This window comes from Hyposmocoma kahamanoa, unplaced genomic scaffold (genome assembly GCF_003589595.1).
Source record: "Hyposmocoma kahamanoa isolate Upper Pololo Valley unplaced genomic scaffold, ASM358959v1 210, whole genome shotgun sequence".
Lineage (NCBI taxonomy): Eukaryota > Metazoa > Arthropoda > Insecta > Lepidoptera > Cosmopterigidae > Hyposmocoma > Hyposmocoma kahamanoa.
The window spans coordinates 10,113,496-10,125,343 of NW_020653731.1; positions in this window are offsets into that span (position 1 = coordinate 10,113,496).

Consider the following 11,848-nt stretch of genomic DNA (forward strand, 5'->3'; position numbering starts at 1 on the left):
ACACGCACACGCACACGCACACGCACACGCACACGCACACGCACACGATCGACGAACCAAAAGAAAAAAGGGTCATTGAAATTCGGGAAGTGAAAATCACCCACCAATGCGTTATGTTTCAACAATATGGCTAAAATGAAGAGCTGCCTGACTGATAGTACCTCGGCATCCTGGTATAGGGTGGTTGAGTATCGTCGTGGTTTGAAAAGGCTGACCTTAAGTATCAATCTTGGTGCCCTTTCTAGTTGCAACAAATGACTTTTTGCAGCACCACTCTAAGTTGAAATGCCATTTGTTATTACCGATTGACCCAGTGCTAGGTAGACTAATTTGAATAATTTTTTATCCATGACATGTCGCAGATTCTTAAAAATATATGTCAATTTCCGCACTCTTTGTGTTAGGTTCGATATAATATGATCTATGAACGAGAGATGGTCATCAATGATAATAGGTACTTAGTATGTGAGGTTTTTTCAATGAGCGGGCAAGCACACTTAGTGGAACTCCAATAAGAACAGGAGTGCGCAACTATGTTTGGGACTCTGACTAAAGGAATGGGACCTCTGATAGAAAAGGTAAGGAATTTGGTTTTGTCAATATTCAGGGATAGAGTATTCACGGCTAGCCATTTTATAACGGCATTGAATCCCTCTTGGGGACAATCAAAAACCCCTTCCCATGTTTCGTCGTAAAACGTCAGAGTCATGTCATCTGCGTATGATACGATGTTGCAATTTCTTAATTTCATCTGACATAAGTCATTTACGTAACATAGGAAGAGGGTAGGGCCGATAATGCTACCTTGAGGAACTCCGAAAGTAATACTGCCAGTACCGGCATTTTCCTGAGCGCCGAGACCATTCGCATAGCTGCAGGCCGCCGCCTTAGTGTCCCAGTTTGCTCCCCTCAACGGTGTCCTTGCGGCTATCTCCCGGTATGCAGCCCTCAACGACATCCTCCCCCGGGGGTTAGCCACTTTTAACGTGCCCACTATTCTCAAGCCAAGCGGCATGTCGCGAACAGATGGCAAACGCCCGGACGGAAATTACTCCCATCCCTTGGAGTATGGACCGGGAATTGGTGTGAGACGCCACAAGTGCCGACACACATGCCCCATCCTATCTCCAGTATACCAGCAAGAGGGCTGGCTCCGCAGCTGAGCTGGCGGAAAGAATGAAAAGTAATAAGTACCAGAATCTCGGCTCCTACTACCTATTTACAGCGGTTGGAGTCAAAACCCTTGGCCCGTGGGGTCCCAGTGCCCTTCTTCTGTACAAAACTTTATCGAAAAAATTAAGTGACTGTCTGGGAAACCCAATGCCGGCAGCTACCTTGCCCAACACATTAGCATAGCAATACAAAGGGGGAAAGCTAAACAGCCAGCATCTTGGGCACCTTGCCGCGGGGACCCAATTTTATTCATATAATTTAAAAATCCTAGTTTTATTTTCTAGTAGTTATGCTTTTATTATCTTTTTACCTTACCTGTATATTATCTTAATTAAAACGTTAAGTAATGACTAACATAGTATTATCTCACAATTGCAAAAGTTGCATAAATATTACCTATTTAATTTCAAAGCGACAGTGTTGTCCTGTCACTTTCAAATTAAATCGTACACGAATGACATTCAAATATAGCGAAATTTTGGAGATAAATTATTAATATGTCGCAATTTTGAGATAAAATATAATATGACGCAATTTTTTAGTTAATACCATGTTAATAACTTGAGTACATTTTGAAGGTTCCGTGTCATACATATCGGTGTTTATGACTCAAACTTTTTATGACTGCACTCCAATTATCCCATTTGCGATGTTTATTGTTTTATATTCTACTGGTATACATTGTAAATGTTCATTGTGGAACAACGTGCAAACTTTGGTGATAAAAAGTTGCATTAACAACTCTGTCATCAATATCTATATTTCACTCGTATGACGCCTTTTTAGACAACATTGTAACAATTTGACGTGACTTTGTGACAATTTTGATATTCACTTGCAATGCAATTTAATAATAGAACGTTTCTCGTGTATGACGCAAATCGATAAAGCTACTAGAAAAAAACTACTGTCGCCGTCGCCGGGTAAATAATGTTTTTATTTTGCTCCAGTTTCAATTCAATTTCGAGAAAGGACATAGCTGCATGCAACCAACTATGTGACCTCAGCTTGGTTAGCTTAGTTCGCGGTGTGAACAGATGTATGAAAACATGCTGCGGCTACATGAGCTAAAGCTAACTTAGAGTGATTATTACACACGGCGATTTTTATCATCGATGCGATCGCCTATAAATCCCAAGTGTAGCGATGCAAACGCGCGTTTGTATAGATGCAATCGCGCGCTTCCATCGCGTTTGCATCGCTGCTTAAGCGGGAGCAGAGGAAAAATTCCTAATCTTCGATTTGATTTTAGAGGGGTATATCCACTTTAAAGTTAAAAATAAAATATTGTATGAGTAACTACACGATATATTCAAGCGTAGACATTAATCAGAAACATAAAACAATAAAGTTTCCACGATAGATAAAAATCACGAAATGACCTCTAATTTTCACATTTTTTCGATTTTTCCTCGAAATGCTACAGGTTATTAGGACAAAAATTAGATAATTAATTATATTTATGCATGATCGACAACTGTCACTACGGATTTTTTTTAATCCCTTTAGTTTTAGAGTTATCCCGCTAAAACGAATTTGGTACTTTTAATGCGCAAAATTCAACATCTCCTGTCGCATGTCACGCGAACTTCAGGCATATATTGTTTTCACAAATTTGGGCGGAGCCAACGTCAAAACCTTTTTGGCATGCTCCCTCGTAAAATCGCGCGCGTGTATAAAGGTAGACGATTAACGACTGCATCGCTACTGCATCGCGTTTGCATTGCTGCTAAAATGCTGCTCGCGATGTGGCCTGCGCTTATATATTTATAAACTGTCAATAACCATAGCGCATTGGAGCGTGGCCCTTTGTTATGTACGCTCGATAATAACTATAATACAAGCCTGGTGATCTCAGGTAAATTTGTAAGTTCTAAGTTGTATGGACATAGAACCTTAAAGAAACGTACTCCGTACCTATTAAACAGCATACCAGAGGTTATTGACCATGAAAGTAAAAAAAATGTAAATTAAAAAGAAATGTCAGAAGATTATTTAATAATTATTATAATAAACTATGTAAAGAAAATTGTTACACATAGGAAATTAAGCTTTTTTTTTTTAGGATAAAAATAGCGTATATTAGTTTTTTCAAATAAACCAACCTTTTAATGATCCCATTCAGTCAGTGTTTTTTTTTTATAATATCAAGTGATGGGGCGAACAATTCGTGAGTCGGGTGGTACGCGACACACCTATCCATTACACTTGCAGTACCACCCAGAGCTTTAGCACCATCCTGTGACATAAGTTGACACGTCCCATGTGCCTGTAATTTCACCAGCACCCTTATCCTTCCAAACCGGGACGCAGTAATGCTCAAATTACTGCTCGGCGGTAGCAATAGGTAAGGTGGCGAACTCTTAGACAAGGAGCTCTACTGCTACTAAAAACAGTCGTGACTAAGGGACCTGTCGACAGACCAAATCGCTGGGTTCTGAGCGTGTCTGCCTCCAGAGGGGTGATTGAGTGGCATTTTCGTATGCACGTGTGACAGTGAACGTAAACGAGTCCAATGTCGTTAAAGCGTATTCTGGTATATGAATCGAACTTTAATTCGACTCCAAACGACAAGTCATACGTATTCTGCTAAAATTTTGACAGTTCTCTCAATAGACTTTCGACGACTTAAGGTCTATCCACACATATCCGGGCCGTGGCCGTGACGACGTGGACGGGCCGTGCTCCGTCAGGTGCTCAAAAAATATCGTTGTGTATATTTTGTATGAACTCGTTTACACATTTGCACATTTGCATTTACACGTTTGCACGGGCCCGTAGTTCATACAAACTAGCACGACCCGTCCATGTCCCGGGCACGGCTGGATATGTGTGGATAGTCCTTAAATGTCAAATTTCACAATCCAAGATGTCGTTCATTAGTCGTTACGTTTCGATTCTACTCATATCAACGTTCGTTCAAGTGATACGTGAATACCCATTTTGGATAGGACTTCGATCGAACGACTACGTAACCTTAACGATATTTTGATAGCTTGAACTTACGTGAATCACACTACTGTGCTGCTCAAGCAACATCGGTTGTTAAAATTTTACATAGCGTACGGGTTTATTGATGTTTCGAGGTAGTACAGGCTGTTAGAGCTCGTCACAGCATATAATACCAGTCATTTTATTACGTTTTGTTGTACCCTACATACATAAACAATTGTATTATAACACATGCGACACGTCACAAAAGGCTGTCGTGTTGTGTTCTTGTTGTATGCGTTAGGACGCTCTTAAGAACTTTAGGTATTCATAAGTCTGGTTTTTCTCACCCATTTTTCTCCTGTTTCATTGTTGCAGAAGGACGTCCCATTAATTTTCCCCGCAAAGCCGTCTTCCTTTAATTAATTTACTGCCAGAATGTATAAAATATTTCCTAGAAACGGACAGACAGATCTTTTTATTGCGGCTTGTGACGGTTGAGTGAGTTATATCGTAGTCTGGGAGCTGATTGTAGAAAGTTTCTTTTTTGGAAGCCCGTGAAAGTGTGTGTGAAGCAGGAGTGAATTAATGTAATAAGTTTAATAAATTAGTTTAATAAGTTTTGGAAAGGCACAAAAAACTAAATAGTAAAACGAGTTTGCCTGTAGATGGTTCCAGTGATCCCAAACTGATAGCCAATATTTTCAGGGGGCTTTTAGAGTGGGCTCCAATTTGACATCGAATCCTAGTCCTGAGTCCTGTATAGTAAAAGATCCAATTAGATTCTCTGCGAAGGATGTGGCAGACATTGTACAGCATTTGAAGAGAGGCAAGTCCCCCGGACATAACATGCAGGATCACATCTTTATAGAGTACTTTCTATGTTGTACACTTTTTGTTTACGTCATTCGTATTTGCCTGATGCTCTTATGAAGTATAGTTCTTCCGATACTTAAGAACTCCACTGGTGATATATCAAATAAGAATAATTATGGACCTATATCCCTAGCTACAGTAATTGCAAAAGTATTTGACGGACTATTAAATAAGCAACTTGATACTGTACTGTCGCTTCACGACACTCAATTTGGTTTTAAGGAGGGCCTGTCCACGGAATGTGCTATATTATCTTTAAAACTACCACTGAACTGTGAAGTACTATATCGAGCGGCAGACTCCGGTGTATGCTTGCTTCCTGGATTTGCCCAAGGCTTTTGATTTAGTTTCATATAATAAGCTTTGGACAAAACTAAGGGGATGCCGGTAGTCCTCCAGAGGTTGTAGCAATTTTTCCATACTGGTATGGCAATCAATTTAATGTTGTAAGGGTGGACTTACGTCACCAAGGCTTTTTAACCTATATGTCAATTCTCTGATCAAGGAGCTCAGCAGCATGTATGTTGGGTGTTTTATTGATGATGTTTGTGTGAATAACTTAACCTATGCCGACGACATGGTACTGCTGAGCCCGTCGATTGGTGGCCTAACAAATTACTAAAAGTTTGTGAGAATTATTCATTTTTGCATGGTTTGAGGTACAACGAGAAGGAAAGTGAATTTATGTTATTTAAAGGTAACAGTAAATATTCAGACAATATTCCACCTCTACTTCTTACGGAGTACCAGTAAACCGTGTAAAACAATTTAAATACCTTGGGCATATAGTCACAGAAAACTTGTATGACAACTTGGACATAGAAAGGGAATGCTGGGCTTTGTCAGTTCGGGCTAATATGCTGGCTCATAGGTTTCCTCGTTGTACAGCTGAAGTCAAAATAACGCTTTTTAAAACATACTGCCAGACATTCTACACGAGCAGCCTATGGGTCGATTTCACTCAGAAGGTCTATAACTCCCTACGTATTATGTATAATAATGTGTTCAGGGCTCTGTTTGGGCTTCCTCGATACTGCAGTGCGTCAGGCATGTTGCCGATGCTACTGTAGAGGATTTTTACGCACTAATCTGTAAAAAGGTGGCATCCTGTCTGCGCAGAGTGCGAGAGAGCTCAAACAGAGTTCTTAAAATGATGGGGGATAGGTGGGACTCTGATCTGCTTGCTAAGTTTACCGAACTTCACGTCCTGGGAGCTCGGTAAACTTACTAAGTATAACACATCTTGTAATCATTTCATTATGTAATCAATTCCATTCATTTCATTTATTTTATTTTATTTTTATACTGTAATTTTTGTACTAACAGTAGAATAGATAGTTTGTAAGTGTACTAACAAAATGGACTGTATATTGTCTGCAATAAATGATTTTTCTTTTTATTATTATTTTTTTTATTGAACGAATTAGTATGACTTGCGATTATTAAATGAGTTATGATTATTATGGTGCAACCATTGACCTGTCAATGGGTGCAACGAACATTCTCACAGCCAACTGCCAACATCAAAAGCGTTTAATCCCATTCAAATCAAGCATAAGTTAAATTGTAATTTTGGCAAAATTGATTAAGTATGTTAACAGTGTTTGTTTACGTTTGAAGAACAATCGGTGGCAATTTTAAATTTATATATAATTGTAAAAATACACAGTCTTATTGACACGTCATAAATTTGAAATAAATTTAAAAAAATAATTCAAATCTATTTCCTGTAACGTTAGAAGAAGTACAGCTGCGTCTATGTAGCACCATATGAGCCAAATATTGATGAAGGTTCAATAACGTAGACGACACAAATGAATCACAGGTAGTGGATGGGGTGCTTAAAGGCGGCTTCCTACGGTCCGTGATTCTGCAGGACGCGCAGCGCCACCTCCGTACGGTGTTCGGGCGTGTTCACGCCATAGGCCTATACATGCTAGCCCGCGACTGCTCGGACGGCAACTAGAACCACGGGCCGTGGGAAGACAGCATAATGGTGTCTTCGCCGCGCGTCTTTGAAGTTAGCGATACATGTATGGAAAGCATGTCAATGAGACGCGGCACCTGTATGCACGTACATGCTGTTTCATATCAACGAATGATTTGACTAGAAAAGTTGAATCTGTGACTAGACTAACTGAGAATTAAATGAAATGAACGCTGAAATCGTCGCTACGAATGCTAAAGCGGCGGTGGCTGGCGTGCGGTACTATGTGTGATTTGTCTTAACTACTATTCCCCGAAGCAATGAATGAACAGTCTAAACATACATTCCTATGTACACTGGATTCCAATTAAGGAAGCTCTAGTAACCTCGGGGATTATTTGAAAGTTATACGGTTATATCAAGACACGTTTGCTTTTGAAAGACGTACTCGTGGGAATTATAAAGATGAAGCTTCAGACTTCGTTAACAGCGTCACTGTCATGAGTTTACAGTGTTACATGGATAATTTTAGATCTTGTGAATGCTAGAAGCGTTGTACAATTCGCCATATAAAAAAGCTGCGGTAATGGTTTGACCAACCACCTCTCAAGCAGATGTCGTGGCTTTGAATCCGGCTCGCGCCTTTGAGTTTTAGGAATTTTTGTGCGAAATTTACTATGAGATTTTCGGTGAAGGAAATCATCGTGATGAAACCTGCACGTCGATGAAAATCAAAATCAAAATAATCTTTATTTCATAGGTAAGCATTATTACATTTGAAATCGTCACATTGGTTAAACTCTACCGCTCATTCGTACGGCAGATTCCCCTGAGAAGAATAAGCAAGAACCTCTTCGGGTTGCTCTTTGTAAATAACATGTGTACACATTCAACATTTACAATATATTTTTTTTTGTTTTGAAACATCAGAGATCGAGACTACCTCCATGAGCTAAACGGGTTACTACCACGGATTTTTGTCACCTGTACCGGGTTCGATTCCCTAGTTTTATTTTCCCTATGAGGGTAGAAAATGAAACTAATTATACTAATAGAAAACAAATAAATTACAATTTAAAATATAAATTTAGAAAAAAAAAGGTACATGAATTATAACGGGTCGTGGTGACGTGCCTTAAGACTTAGGTTTTCCGCTTCCGAGTATGGTACTTCTCTGTATATTTGCCGGTGCAGAAGAAGGGCCACAGGACGAGCAGCAATTGGTTGCCGTTCTACTCCAGTGTATGAACCCGGAGGAAGCTCAGCAAAGGTGACTCACTCCGGAGGTGATTCTGCAACCCGAAGGTAATGCAATCTGATGGTAATTCCTGCAACGGACAACCAACCCCACCCACTGACCAAGCCCGCCGACGGAAAAGAGAATTAGTGAGAATTAGCACCTACGTAGTAGCAGTTGCCGGTGGCGCGACTAGAACGGAGTTGTAGTTTAAATTGTGCAAAAAACTGAGAAGAAGAAAAAGAATTTAGGTAGTAAGGCTGAAGAGCGAGACGTTTGCTTATTGTTAGAAAAGAATAAATACCAAATAAGTCTAGGAAAACAACGTCTGGTGAAAAAATACATTTAAGTTTGTTCATTGCCCTAACCGCACGTTTCTGCAGGGCAAAGTTTCTATTGATATCGGCGGCGTTACCCCAAAGTAAAGAAGGCTCACAACTTTCGGAAAATATGTGAAGTCCCCGCTTTGGACTATGGCCTAAGCCTTGGGGAGACTCGAGCTCAGAAGTGTGACATATAAAGGAGTTGACGATGAATAACAATAAATTCACACATACACATGGAGTCAATATACTATTAGTGTTGCGGATCCTTCAATAAACTCGACTTTTTTATTGCTCTTTAATAATTGTAGACTGTATGCATAATGAAAATTTTCCGCATACACTTTCCATGAACTTAAGACTGATTCGTAATTACTTAACAAAGGCATAAATTCTTAGTGACTGAATTAAAAACTGACTTATTAGTTTTTTGCTTATTACAATCTTGTTACACTTCATATAAATACCTACATATAACGGCACGGCATTTCTGACACTGCATGGGACTAAGCAATGTGGCCGCGGTCGCTCCCAGCCAATCAGAGCGAGCAAAACTATCTCACGTGGTTCTTTGAACGCTCGCTTTGACATCAGTAACAATTAATATTCGCAGTAGTAAGGTAATTTTCAGTTTGATGGCATATAGCATTTCGCTACGAAATGCGCCCATATTAATGAAAGTCAGTGGCTTTGAGAGATCAGTTGAAAGTATAGAATAAATGGAAATCCTTTTAACATTATGACAATGTAATTTAGTACTTAGAATGGTTTACTTACATTCAACTTATTTCGTATGTTTCTACGCATAATTACTCAATTTCTTTGGTAAGATTCGAACCCAGAACCTCTAGAAAAGATAGTAGCTATTGTGCCGATACCCCCAATTATTGTTATGGTCAGAGGTCGAGGCCGTAGATATTTTCGACGGATTCTCATGCTCAATACACGACCTTGGTGGACCAACGGTTTGCAACATGGGCGCTGGATGAGAAGATTCTAGGTTCGATTCTCGATAGGACCAAATTTGAGAAATAAACTTTTTTTATTAGTTCAGAAATCTTATTTGTGTTTGTTCGATCCTTGTATCAATAATAATAACAAATTAGTGTAGTATTAAGAAATATATGAACATCATGGTAGAAAAAACTTCGATGATAAATTACACCATAACTTTTGTTTTGTATTTTGAGCGAGATTGTACTTTATTATTTAAGTCAAGGGAATTTGCCTACAGGATGTTAGTGACTGGCCTTTCTGGTGGCTCATTCTTCAAGTCAAAGTTTCGAAAAACGCACGGTGCGTTCGTTAGCCGTATCCCGTCCAAACACAACATTGACATTATGAGTAATTTCTGCTACGTTAACCCCACGTGGGAACCGTATTCGAAAATTACTCTGATATTCGCTGTATCCATCTTCACGTTAAAAGCTGAATGTAAAAACAATTGAAAGCCGAACAATCAAATATATCACTCTTAAAAATTTTGAATGTTTTAGCTCTCGCGCGAAAAAAGTTTCATTCCGAAATTTGACACCATGCTAGTTTAATTTTAATTCAAAGTGACCAGTACGATAAATAGGCAATTTCATATTTAAGCCCCTATTATAAAACTCATAGCGGTATATTGACACAGCCTGTATTATTGTGAAAATAATATGATACAAACACAAGTTTGTTATAAAACGTTTACAGACCAAACAGCAATATAGTCGAAAAATTTCAGTACGCCATTCTGGGGCAATATGTTTGTGTCACCACTTCACTACTAATGTAGTAAGGGAAACGGAAACGGACAGAAAGGCGCATAAAGAAAATTGCGGTTGTGATATATTACAGTTTTGTTTCATATAAAAGTTTCTGCGCGAATTGTTTTAAGCGTTGTCGTTTTCTCTGATGTGTGATGTCGCAAGAGCAATCATCAGCTCTTCTCTGTCACTCATCGCAGCTCAGGGCTCATTGAATACCAGCGCCACAGTCAATTACGGCTGTGGCATAAGTTGAATGAAGACCTTTTGCTTACGCCACAACCCATCGACGATACAGTCAATAGACGCCTAATATATGATTTTTTGCAAGGAATTCATTCTGTCAACCGCTTGAGGTAGGGTGATGGTGAAGCGGGATACTTCTTTCTGATTGGCGCAATCAAGGTCATAGGGATAGGACATTGTAAATTTTGAATTACGTTTATCGATTAAATGGAAATTATTAATTATAAAAATAGATTATATTTTGAAATATTAAAATAAAGATATGGTGGCATTATCTACTAGTAACATATTTTTTTTACATATAAAATTAACAAGAACATAATGTTTTATACCGACTAAGTTGGCAAACTTGTTGGTATAAAAATAATGTTGTTAATTTCTTCTTACTTTCAGTCCTATTGTTGTGCAGTATTTATACTGGTAGGAACATATTATCTAGATTTAAAAAAGACAATTTATAATATTTACTTCAAAGTAGTAGTACCAAACTGACAATGTACGGACAACGGCACATCAGACTACACATGTTGAGTGTGCGTTATTATTATTGTTATTTTTGTTCGAAAATCGCCTCCATTGCAACGGAACAAGATACGTCAACGTGTAGCTTGATGTGCTGACGTGTGTACTAAACAAAAGAGCATCTCAAAGTGAACAAAACTTATTATCTAACTTGTCGAAATTATAATAAATGGGTTATTTGATGAAATGATACAAGAGTTGATTGCTTGCTAGTAGAAAAGTAAATAGTCTTATACTCATTAAAACAACATAATCGATACAAGTTTTAATTTAAATCGGCACGTCACTAGCTAACGCTTGGCGAAGGAAATGAAAAAAGAGACGGCGTAATTAGATGCATATAAAAAAAGGGATGCAACTATTATCGACATATTTTGTTCTACGAAAACCGTATTCACTGTTGTGTAAAAATTAGTAACAAAATATAATGTTATCAATTTTTTTTGTATCTATGTGTTGTGGCGTTGTAATAAATGTCTATTTTATTCATAGATATAGAAAAAAGGGGAGATATGTAATGACGCTATGTAAGATCAGGTGCCGATGTCGCCACTTTTTAGCTTGAGTGCAATTCAAACTTTACGCTCTATTATCTACTACCATAACTTAAAGATTTTGATTGGGTACGGCTAAAAACGTGAAAATGGCGTAAAACGATTTTAAAATTTAACAGAATTAAACTTACAGGCACTTAAATAAGAATTATATTACAATATTTTAGTATTTTTTCATCCTGGTTCAGCCATTCACCAACAAGTGGCATTTTAGTAAAAATACTATTACTAAATACTAGTATATAATAGCTAACTATTACACGTTACATGGCGCTGAAACTCATTTTTCGTTACACTAAGAACTCATGGAGCGG